This window comes from Rattus rattus, chromosome 3 (genome assembly GCF_011064425.1).
Source record: "Rattus rattus isolate New Zealand chromosome 3, Rrattus_CSIRO_v1, whole genome shotgun sequence".
Taxonomy (NCBI): Eukaryota; Metazoa; Chordata; class Mammalia; order Rodentia; family Muridae; genus Rattus; species Rattus rattus.
This window is the reverse complement of record NC_046156.1, coordinates 65,965,539-65,978,387: the sequence shown is the minus strand read 5'-3', so window position 1 is coordinate 65,978,387 and position 12,849 is coordinate 65,965,539. Positions and strand designations below refer to the sequence as shown.

At 43.1% G+C, this 12,849-nt stretch overlaps 1 non-coding gene and 1 pseudogene across 1 annotated transcript; one reads left to right on the top strand and one right to left on the bottom strand.

The window, feature by feature from the left end:
* Nucleotides 1-201: 201 nt before the first annotated feature.
* On the top strand, nucleotides 202-1,509 carry LOC116895804 (annotated as a pseudogene).
* An 8,150-nt stretch (nucleotides 1,510-9,659) lies between these two features.
* On the bottom strand, nucleotides 9,660-9,786 carry LOC116897542. The gene has a single exon (XR_004387556.1). It is a non-coding gene; the product is annotated as a small nucleolar RNA SNORA17 (small nucleolar RNA).
* Between the last annotated feature and the right edge of the window lie 3,063 nt (nucleotides 9,787-12,849).

The following is a 12,849-nucleotide window of genomic DNA, read 5'->3' as shown; positions in this document are numbered from 1 at the left end:
GGATGTCCGCTGCCTGAGGCTCCGCCCCACCACCGTCTTGCATCCTTCCGGCTCCGTCGGCTCCGTCGGCTCCGTCATGGAAGGAGGACTGCGCCTCATCTTCCTGGAGGTTGAGAACAAAAGAAGATGCAGCTGGACTTTCCCCGGAGCCCTCTGCGTTTTTAAGGCATCAGGTGGAGTTGGGAAGGCATCTGTGGTGGTTCTTTAAGCTACAAAAAATTGTCCAAGCTTGTGTGACATCAGCCCTGTCAAGTGTCCATGATGCTGGGCCCTGAGGGAGGTGAAGGCTATGTGGTCAAACTCCGTGGCCTACCCTGGTCCTGCTCAATTGCGGACGTACAAAACTTCCTCTCCGACTGCACAATTCATGATGGGGTCGCAGGTGTTCATTTCATTTATACTAGAGAAGGCAGGCAGAGTGGTGAGGCTTTTGTTGAACTTGAGTCAGAAGAAGATGTAAAATTGGCTCTGAAAGAAGACAGGGAAAGCATGGGACACGGGTATATTGAGGTGTTCAAGTTACACAGAACCGGGATGGATTTGGTGTTGAAGCTCAGTGGTTCAAACAGTGCCTACAGTGCCAATGATGGCTTTGTGAGCCTTCAGGGACTCCCATGTGGATGCACAAAGGAAGAAGCCATTCAGTTCTTCTCAGGGTTGGAAATTGTGCCAAATGGGATCACACTACCTGTGGACCCAGAAGGCAAGATTACAGGGGAGGCCTTCGTTCAGTTTGCCTCACAAGAGTTAGCCGAGAAAGCTTTAGGGAAGCACAAGGAGAGAATAGGGCACAGGTATATTGAAGTGTTCAAGAGCAGTCAGGAGGAAGTTAGGTCACACTCAGATCCACCTCTGAAGTTTATGTCTGTGCAGAGGCCTGGGCCTTATGACAGGCCTGGCACAGCCCGGAGGTACGTTGGCATTGTGAGACAGGCAGGCCTGGATAGGATGAGGTCTGGTGCCATAGTGCAGGCTCTGGGGGCTATGAAGAACACAGTGGCCTCAGTGATGGCTATGGCTTCACCACTGACCAGTTTGGCAGAGACCTCAGCTCTTATCTCTCAGGAATGTATGACCACAGATACGGAGACAGCTGAGTTCACAGTGCAGAGTGCCACCGGCCACTGCGTCCACATGAGAGGGCTGCCCTACATTTACAACTTCTCCTCTCTCCACTCAACCCTGTGAGGGTTCATACTGAGATTGGTCCTGATGGAAGAGTGACCGGAGAAGCTGATGCATTGAGTTTGTTACTCATGAAGAAGCAGTGGCAGCCATGTCCAAGGACAGGGCCAAATGCAGCACAGATACATACAACTCTTCCTGAATTCAACAACAGGAGCTAGCAATGGGGTCTATAGCAGCCAGGTGATGCAGGGCATGGGTGTGTCAGCTGCCCAGGCAACTTACAGTGGCCTGGAGAGCCAGTCAATGAGTGGCTGTTACGGGGCCAGCTCCAGCGGTCAAAACAGCATGGGTGGATATGATGAGTATTGTAGGAACATTTGAGTTATTTCAATCAGAAAATTTCACAGGCAGCCAATAAACAGTCAAGAGCAGTTTATAACTCTAGAGGAAGCTGGGGGACCCACTTTGCACCATGAGTTTGTAAAATTTGGATTAAAAAATTACCTCTTCGGTGTTTCTCATGCAAACTTTTCTTCTAGCATGTAATATTGAGTAAACTAAAACTATTTTCTTCTGCTTTTCTCAGTTAACATTTTTGGTAATATACTTAAGAGTGGTGTTATCTGAGTTGAGCAGTTTAAGTGTGGTGAGTGGATCTTTCAGCACACCGCAGTGAACACACTGGGGGTATGCACTTTTCTGGAGAACTCAAGGTGCTAGATCCCTGATGCAAAGAGAAACATTTCTCATGTTCATCCTAGTTTATATTTCCATTTAAAATCTTTAGGTTTGGGGTTGGGGATTTAGCTCAGTGGTAGAGCGCTTTTGCAAGGCCCTGGGTTCGGTCCCCAGCTCCAAAAAACAAAAGTTAAATCAATAACCCAACTCCAGATGCACAAATCCTGAAACAAAGGTATAAGAAACATGAAAGGGGGGTCAATATATTTCGGAGCTGGGGACCGAACCCACTCAGGTTAAAAAAAAAACACTTGCCACTCTTACGGAGTGTTGTGTAGCATTTTCCTTAGAGATTTAAACATTCACTCCTGCAGGGAAGCTCCTTAAACAGGAAGGTAAACTACTCAAACTAGCTTCAGGAAGTCCCTGAAACTGACCAGATTCGCTAAGCCCCTCCCTGCTAAAGTAGGCAATAAAAGCTGAAAATCCCTTTCAGAACTGCAAAGCAGAGTAGAGCAGCAAAGACTCTAAATCTGCAAGAAGCAGGAATCATCCTATCTGACTGGAAGAAGTTTTGCCTAACTAAGGCACCTGGAAGGGACTCTCTGGAACCTGTTGAGCTGCCTGAAGTCTGTGCAGTGTGCTCCAGGTTCCTAGCTTTTGTGAACTGTCACCCATGCTGGGGGGTGGGCTTTGTTAATGCCTGTCTTTGAGCTATTTCTGCTCCTTTAAGTAAACCCCTACCCATTGTCCTATAAGTAACTCCAATAAAACTCATTGGTTCACCAAGTTGGATTTTGGTGATATCCATTCTGTGGTCTGTCTTGAGTTTCCTATCTGGGGTGAGTAGATATGTGTATTGCATTTCCCCAGGAAAAGATTCGTCACACAACAAAGAGGATGCAGTCTTTGTTCATAGTAGTCACATGACAGCTAAGGACAATCTGTAACTCCAGTTCCAGTGGATCCACCATTCTCATCTGGCCTCCATTGGCACATATGTGCATGCAGGTAAAATTTAAATGTGAAAAAAATTTTAAGAATAAGGTTGAAGTATTTAAATTTCAAAACTTATTACAAAGTAACAGTAATCAAATAGTGTGTGTGGTTCTACCATAAGGATAAACAGACATACAAACCAACACAGTAAAATAGAGAAGCCAAAACAAATCTTCTCAATAAACAAGGTTATCAATGTTCAACAATGATAACAAGGCCACTGTATAGGGGGAAGACAATGTTTTTACAAACAGTGATTGGGAATCATGATGTTCATATTCAGAATTGTATATTTATATCTCTTATACAATATGCCAAAAAATCTCAAAATGATTCAACTAAATTTAAATTCTTAGGAGGCTGGAGAGATGGCTCAGTAGTTGAGAGCACCAGAGGACTAAGGTTTGATTCCTAGCACACATACAATGGATCCCAATTGTCTGTAACTACAGTTCCAAAGGATCCAAAACCTTCTTGTCACTTCTGTGGGCACCAGGCACACACATGGTACCAGGGTATATGTGCAGGCAGAACACCTATCTTAAAATCTTAGAAAATGAGAAAATCTTTATGAATTTGAATTTAGTAATATAGTTATTTTAAATATGATACTAAAAGTACAGCCACAAAAAATAAATTGAACTTAATAGAAATTCAAGTGTTAAAAGGCACTATGAAAAGAGTGAAAAGATACTACACAGGATTAAGTAATAGTTCAAATTCATTAACTGACAATATTAATATATCCAGACTGTAAATCAGAAACGGTACATACCAGAAATTCCAGCACTTAGAGGCTAAGATGGGAAGGTTATGAGTTCTAGGCCAGCCTATTGTGGAGAAAGAAAAATAAGGAGGAAGTGGGAGGGGCACATGAGGAAGAAGCATTTTAAAAAATCAGACTCAAACTAGACAAAACACTTGGATGGATATTTCCCCAACAAGCCACACAGATGGCCAGCAAGGTGCTACTTACTGGAGATGACAGCGACTGAATAACAGGAAAGAGATTTTAGAAAGGACATGGCAATGCAGAGCCTTGTGTACTCATGATGGCTGAGATGCTGCATCCGTTGTGGATCTGACTGGTTCTTCAAACACTCACCCACAAAACCAGAGTGCAGCTTTGCAGCACATACATGCCAGGCATGTATGAGGCCTGGGTTTGGTTACTAGCATCATACATCTTTTAAAAGAAATTTCTGAAAACATTTATTTAAAAAAACAAGTACACATGATACACAAAAGACATACATTTTAAAAGTATGCTCAGGAAAACAATCATTTGAATAATACTATTGCTCTAACTGAGCATCATACACTTTTAAAAACTAAATAGGACTGCAGTGTGATCCAGTGACCCTACACCTGGACTTGTCCAATAGAACTGACAGCAAGGACTCACTTGTACACACACTTATACACATATGTGACTAGCAGATTGTTTATAATAGATAAAACAGATGAACAGATAAACAAAATGTAGTATATACTCACAATAGACAGAAATGGGAATGGGATTTTTAACGTTTCATCTATTTATGCTGTGAGTGCATGTGCGCGTGTATGTGTGTGGTATGCACATCCACAGCACTCGTGTGGAGGTCGGAGGACAATCTGTGGTATTTGGTCTCTTCTTCCACCAAGTGAGTCTTGGTGACTGTTCTTTGCAGGAGGTGCCTTTGCCTGCTAAACCGTCTCATTGGCCCCTTCTTGATTGATTTTCCATTATTTACTGTCATGTGCTGTGTTCATGATTGGAATGGTATGCTAATATATGCTATAACATGATCCAAATATGAAAATATTATGCTAAGCAAAATAAGCCAGCCATGAAAGAACAAATATTGTCTGACTTCATTTATATGCAGTATCTAGAATACAAAAATTAATGGGCACAAACATTAGAGGCATCGAGAAATGAGGAATGAGGTGACTGTTGAGTAGGCACAGGCCCTGCCGTAATAATGAGCACACTCTGGAGTTCGGATGGCATGGCAGCTGCACAGTGTTGAACGCACTTAACCACTGAGCTGTGACGACAACAGCAAGCAGGCTGTAAATTCTATGCTACAAACACAGTATATATCTTAACACAATAAATAATATTTAGGGTGGGTTTAGATACAGTTCTGGTGTAGAGTGCTTGCTTAACACATGAATCTTAGAATCAACCCCAACTGCCACAAATAAAAACAGAGATCTCAATTGGTTCACACCTAAGATGGAAGGAAGAAGAGAGGAAGAAAGAACAAATGGGATAAGAAGAAACAGGTAGGAAACGCGTAGGTACTAACTCAGATGACATCAGTAATCACGTTGATCGTAAATGTGTTGTCTTAGTTTGGGTTTCCATTGCTGCCAGGAGACACAGTGACCACAGCAACTCTTGTAAAAGAAAACATTTAATTGGGACTGGCTTACTCCATTATCAGCATGACAGCAGCATGCAGGCAGATGTGGTTCTGGAGGAGCCAAGAGTTCTACATCTTGAACGGCAGGCAGCAGGACACTGTGTGCCACTGGGCATAGCTTGAGCCTATATGAGGTCAAAGCCCATCCCCACAGTGACACAACTTCCTCCAACAGGATGACACCGACTCCAACAAGGCCACACCTCCTAGTAGAGCCACTCCCTGTGGGCCAAGCATTCAAACACATGAGTCTATGGAGACCATTCTTAGTCAAACCACCACATATGTTAACAAGTTAATAAAAGGCAGAGCTTAAGGCTGGAGAGATGGCTCAGTACTTAGGAGCGAATACTACAAACTACTCTCAGAGGACCCAAGTTTAGTTTCCAACAATCACAACACATGGCTCACAACTGCCTGTAACTCAGCTCTAGGGAGATCCAATCCCTGTGGCCTCTCTGGGAAACTCCATTTATGTGCACATATCCACACATATCCATATATGCATAATTAAAAGTCATAAAAATAAATATATTTAAAAGGAATGTAACTGTCAGATAACAGTGGGAGCAAATACATGTGCCTACTTAAAACTTACATTAAATATAAAGAAACAATTTTTTGTAAAAGTGAAAGGTTAGGAAAAGATTCGCCATGCTAGCCCTCTGCAGAGCACTAGAGAAAGTACTATAGAAAGCAAGAGTGGTTCTGCTAGTGTCAGATAAAATGTATTTCAGAGGCAAGAATGTCATCTGGGATGGTGAGGATCACTTCAAAGTGATAAGGGGCCAATTCGTCAAAAGGACAAATAATTCTTTTGCTTTGTTTTGCTTTTTGTTTGGGTTTTTGATTTTTTCTTTTCGTTTGTTTTACTTATTCACTTTACATCCTCTCACTGCTCCCTTCCCAGTCACCCCCTCCCACAACCCTTGCCCGCATGCCCCTCCCCTTCTCTGAGTAGGTAAGGGCCCCCTTTGGTGTCCCCTCACCCTCAAACATCAAGTCTCAGGACAAGTAAGTCTAACTATTGGACATTTAATGGCAAAAGTTACATGAAGAGAAATGGGGAGAACAGAGAGCAGACAAATCCGTAAGTGCGCTTGAAAGATTCAAGTTTCCCCCTTTTCCATCTCTTCCCCATAGAGCAGGAGAGGAAAGCAGTAAATGCAACTTAAAGACAACACAAAAGCAAGAACTGAGTAGTGCTGTCAACTAAACTGTCCCAGCTGACATTTAGTGATCACTTTGCCCAAAAGCAGAAACATGGGACATTTACAAAAAAAAAAAAAACCATTCAATAATATAAAATAAGATTTTTAAAATGGAGTCAAACCAGTCAACGAGTATTCTCTAACCACAGTGTATTTACCTTAGCAACTAACAACAATTATCTCCAGAAAAATCTCCGAATATTTGGAAAATAAGTAAGTTGCTTTTAAATAATCCATGGTTTTTAATGGAATGAAAATGGAAACAGAAACATTTCAAAGCCTGTGCAATAAAAGTAAAATTAATATTAAAGAGAGCTTCATAATATGAAAATGCTGTTTTATTATTTTTTTAAATTTTGTGTGTGTGTGTGTATGTGTGTGTGTGTGTGTGTGTGTGTGTGTGTGTGTGTGTGTACACGCACATGTATACAGGTACCCATGGAAGCCAGAAGAGAGTTTTGTATCCCCAAGAGCTGCAGTGGTTGTGAGGTGCCTGATGTGGGTGCTAGGAGCCAAATTTGGGTACCCTGGGAGAGTAACACATCTCTTAATTGCTGTGCCATTAAACATGAAAATGTTACTTAAGAAAGAAGAATTGTGCTGGGGAGATGGCTCAGCTGTTAAGAGCACTGACTGCTCTTCCAGAAGTCCTGAGTTCAAATCCCAACAACCACATGGTGGCTCACAACCATCTGTAATGAGATCTGATATCTGATGCCCTCTTCTGGTGTGTCTGAAGACAGCTACAGTGTATTCATATATAATAAATAAATCTTTTTTAAAAAAAAAGAAAAGAAAGAAGAAGAACCTTAGTTCAACCTTATGAAGCTAGGAAAAGAAAAGCTAATTATATTAAAAGGAAACAAGAAACAATGAAACAAAAACAATACAGAAGAAAAATCAATGAAACAAGAGCTGATTATTTGAGAATATCAATAAAATGTATAAAACTATAGTCGGATAAACAACAAATAACAAGGATAAAGGAAGAAACATGGTATTCATATATATTAAAACATAAATAAAAGAACAGCATAAACAAGAGAAGATGTAATGGACACATTCTTGCAAAGACTGAACTGATCAGAAATGTATTCAAGGGGCTGAGAGAATGTTCAGCAGTTAAGACACCATTGTTCTTGCAGAGGACCCAGGTTGAGTTCCCAGCGCCCACATGGTGGCTTACAACATCCGTAAATCCAGTCTCAGGGGATCTACTTTCTTCAGGTTTCCATGGGCACCAGGCACACACATGTTGCACATATATACATGCATACAAAATAATAATATTTTTGTTTGTTTTTCAAAACAGGGGTTCTCTGTGTAGACCTGTCTGTCCTGGAACTTGTTCTATAGACCAGACTGTCTTTGAACTCAGAAATTTGCCTGCCTCTGCCCACCAAATGCTGGCATTAAAGGCATACACCAACACTACCTGACACTAACAATTTTTTTTTAAATTTTTATTGGTTCTTTGTGAATTTCACATCATGCACCCTAATCTCACTCATCTTCCTCTCCCTTTGTATCTGCCCTGCACCCTCACACCTTCCTCCCAACCCCCAGAGGAAAAAAATCTCATTGTGGAAGCTGTCATGTGTCACAGTGTACCTGAAAGCATACCCTCTTGTCCACGTATCTTTGCTTGCAAACATTCGTTGCAGTGACTCATTCATTGGTCTGGCTTCTGCTACTCTATCAATACTGAAACCTCACAGGACTCTTCTCAGATAGCCTGTTGTTGTCCCGGGTCTTGGAGTTTTGGATTTGTAGGATCAGCTCCTCCATATACCCCAGCAGTTCATCAGTGGGGTAGATGTTGGGGTGGACTAATTCAAAGCCCTGGGTCTGGGCCTGAGAGGTATTTGAACTGGTCAGTCCACCAGCTCTCCCATTCTTACACCCTTGGGGCCAGTTCACTAGCAACTCTCACAACCAGAGCCAGCTCTACCTTGCTGCCCGGGTGAGTTACAGGGCCTACTCTCCCAAGTGTTGTAGACAAACATGGCTAGTTCTCCCACTCTCATGACCCCAGGCTAGCTCTCCTGCTTGCCATAGGTGGGAAGAATCAACTGCACCACCACACAGAAACAAGAGGCAGGGCCAGCCCTCCTGTGCTGCCCTGGAGAGGTGCAGGGGTTCAATATCCCAAGTGCTGCAGCCAGTGAGGGGCAAGGACAGCTCTCCTGCTCTCCAACCTGCCACAAGTGGTGAGGGGGGAAAGCGGGAAGAGGGTATCTCTCCCTTGTTCATGTCACCACATGGGAGACAAGTGGCAGGGCCAGTTCTCCCACACTCATATTCTCTGGATTGGCACGCCTACAATTCCTGCAGTGTGTGGGCCCACTCTCCCGAGTACTGCAGCTGGCTAGGGGTGGGGTCAGCTCTCCTACTCTTACATCCCCAGGGCCATCTTTCCTGTGATGAGGGGCAAGGCCAGTTCTTTACAGCCCTCAGATATCAGCATGTCCCTGGGAGCCACCCAACCCCAGGCCAGGGACATCAGCCTGGTCATTGATGGTAACAGATCCCTACTGCTTCAGGGCCAAGGACCCAGACGTGGTTCCCAGTGACAGCACAGGCTAGGACCCCACCATGGTCCCAGGTCGCATCACTGGCCACTCACATCAGGCTGGTCCTTACTACCATTAAGTCTCCAGATCCTTGTCTCTTCATTGTGCCCACATCCTTCTGTTTCTCTTTCTCTTCCATTTCTCCACCACTTACTGGCTCCTCTTGGTGGTGCCAGGGTCTTTGAGTGTCTGGGGTTTTCTCAGGAATGGTGTTAGGGGTGCTATACCTTGCTCATGCATTATGGCACCAGGCAGGGGTCATCTTGGACATGGTCAGCTCCCTAAGGCCTATAAGGTGCTGGGGAGGTAATCATCTCAAAATAACTTCCTATCTGGGCTCATGGTGCCAGTCTGCTGGTCATCTCAGCTCGCTCCTTGCTGAGGCCTGCCTGAGTGGTACTATTTGAGGGTCTTCTGCCTCAGACTCACTCTTGTACAGGGTCAGAGGTCCCAGGCAAGGTTCTTCTTGTTTCTGCCTCAGTTGTAGCCTGGGAGCCTATCTGGGGCTGCACAGCACCTGACTGGTGGACTGGTGGTCATCACAGGATAGCTCCCTGATCAGGTCCTCTCTCTCTTTCTCTCTCTCTCTCCCCTCTCTCTCTCTCTCTCTCTCTCTCTCTCTCTCTCTCTCTCTCTCTCTCTCTCTCTCTGTAGGAAATGTAGGCTACAAATCATTCAGATGTTCACAGACCAGAACACTGAGCATAGACATGGCCTCTCCTCTGCCACCTACTGACACACATGTGACACAGCGGCCACACCTGCAATGCTTCTAGGGGCAGGAACATATTTTTTAATTACTCAAAACTATAACAGATACGCTGAGTGGTGGTGGGCCTTTAGTCCCAGCACATGGAAGGCAGAGGCAGGCAGATCTCTGTGAGTTTGAGGCCAGCCTGGTCCTCAGAGTGAGTTCTAGGACAGTCAAGGCTTTACAAAGAAACTGTGTCTCAAACAAAACAAAATAAACCAAATAAATAAATAAATACAAAGAAAAGAACCCAGATAACTCAAATAAAATTATATATACATATATATGTATATATATAAATTTTCTGCCAAAATAACTCTATTTGAATGACTTTTTTAAAAACCTCATTTCCTGTTTTATGTTAATATTTATTTTTAAGATTATTTTTTATTATTTTTAATTATTGTATGTGTGTGTCTTAGGATTTCCATTACTGTGAAGAGACACCAGGACAGCAACTCTTATAAAGGAAGGCATTTAACTGGGGCATTTACAGGTTCTGAAATTTAGTCCGTTCTCATCATGGTGGGAAGCACGGTGGCACACAGGCAGACGTGGTGCTGGGGAAGGAGCTGAGAGTCCTACATCCAGATTTACAGGCAGCGGGAAGACAGAGAGAGCATTTGGGCCTGGCTTGAGTTACGGAAACTTCTAGGTCCACCCACTGCAGTGCACTTCCTCCAACAAGCCACATGTCCTGATCCTTTCAAAGAATGCCACTCACTATGAATCTATGGGGGCCATTTTCATTCACACCACCAAGCATAAAGCCTGTGCGTGAGTGTGCACAAGTGCACGAACCTGTGGCAGCCAGAGGCAACAGATCCCCTAGAGCAGGAGTTACAGACGGTTAGGAACTGCTCAATATGGTGCTTGGAGCCAAACTCAGAGCCTCTGTAGGAGCAGCAAGCGCTCCTCCCCTCAGAGCCTTCTCTCCAGCCCCTATTTATTTATTCTGTGGCATATGTATCTGGGTGCAGGTCAGAGAGAACAGCCTACAGGACTCTCTCCTTCCACTATGTAGGTTCCAGGGATCAAACCCAGCTCATCATGATCTTTATTCTCAGACAGCATCATCTTTTGCATAGACCATCTAATTCAACTACAGAATCCTAGAAGCAAGAAGGAAGTTCATAAAACTGAAAGATTAAAGATGAGTATACAGAATGCAACTAACTCTGTTTCTACATACTAGCAGTAAACAATCAGAAATTTAAATCTGTAAATGCCAGTAACTATAAAGTAAATGTCCTATTATATACACAGAGCTAGATGACATAGATGAATCTGAAAATAAAATAATTATGCATGTCACACACACATACGCACACACACACATATATATATATATATCACACACATACATGCACACACACATATATCACACGTGCACACACATATATATATATCACACGCACGCACACGCACACACACACATATTCTGATCTTGGTTAGGTATATTCTAAACAATGTAAAGAAATCTATAGAAGCAAAATTGCAGGGGGGCTAGAAATAGGAAAAGAATCAAAGAGAAGGGTTGGGATGAAGGATTAGAAGGAACAAAAGTCAGCTTTTCCTTTCTTTTTCTTATTCTCTCATACATAACATCCCAACAGCAGTTTCCTTTCCCTCCCCTCCTTGAAGTCTCTCCCTTACTTCCCCCTTTCCCATATCCACCACCACTAAAGTTAGCTTTTCAAGATAATAATTCCCTTCACTGTGCTGACAGCTTCCTACACGCGTGTTTCAAAACATCAAATTCTGTATTTTACATTTGTGTAATTGATTCTGTAATTGTGGGATTGATTCAATAATTCTTTTCATCATTCTTATTTTCACTACATTCTTTTTTCCTTTTTCTTTTTTTTTCCTTTTTTTCTTTCACTACATTCTTAATTTACTATATGAGTGTGGTGTGATATGTGTGTGTGTGTGTGTGTGTGTATGTGTGTGTATGTGTGTGTGTGTGTGTGTGCATGGGGGGTTGCTGAGGAAAACCAGGCATCAGTCCTCTCAGTCCACAGGGTTCTACGAATGGAATTCAGGCTTGTACACTAAGTGCCTTTTACTCTCTGAGGCACCTTGCCAACCCACCTTTCAGTGTTTAAAACATGTTTCAGGCAGTTAAATTATTTATTTCCTTCTTGGCATCTCACCTTTTTTGTTTCTCACATCTGATCCTGGAAACTAGTCCAGACAAGGACAGAAAATCACACATGCACCCAGCTCCCCAAAATATGGGCCTTCAATCTGAAGCTAGTTTTCTTTCACACATTTTCCCTTTACTATCTATCTTAGAGCCTTCTCTGCTATTCAGTCTATCTCAGCTTCTACTGGTGTGATGACAGAAAGGTGGTTTCTAAGGTAACAACAGACAGGAAAGTATCAGGATCGGAGAAATGAAGGGCAAAGAGATGCTGCAGTCCTCGTGCCTTGCAGACAACCACAGCTGTCTCTCCAGCACGAGCTGGTGAGCAGTCTTTTCCAGATGAATGCTCTGAAATCCCTGACAGGGATGGGAGAACACACCTCTGAGGGAACTAATTCAGGAGATACCAAGGACAGAGGCACAAACTATGGGCAATTAAGAGAAATCATGCTAGTCACTGTGCCATGGGAAAAAGAAACCATACCCAGTCATATAAGATCAGCACAGCCTGAAGACGGCAGGGAGCAATGATGGAAAGGAATGTTGGACCTCAAACTCAGTCCCATGAAGTATGGTCTAGTTCTCCTCTGACCACTGGCTGCTTCCTGATTCCAACGCCTCAGTTTACACTGGGGAAATTTTCTTTTGTTTTCTAAACTGTGGTTTTATGTTCACTTAAACAAACAATTTCATGGAAGGGCTTCCTGAGAAAGCCATCCCCATAGTCTTCAAAGGGGAGCATGTGAGGAGACACCATGGTGAATCTGGAGAACATATTCAAGAATGTATTCAGAGCAGCACTACTATAGAGAGGTAATTATTAAAGCTCTCCAAGCTCTCCAATACTAATGGCCTAGCATACCCATTATGTGAGGAATCTCCAGAAACTGCAGGTAACATTACAGTTAACATGTGTTCCCTTCATGGATTATGGACAAAAACAAAA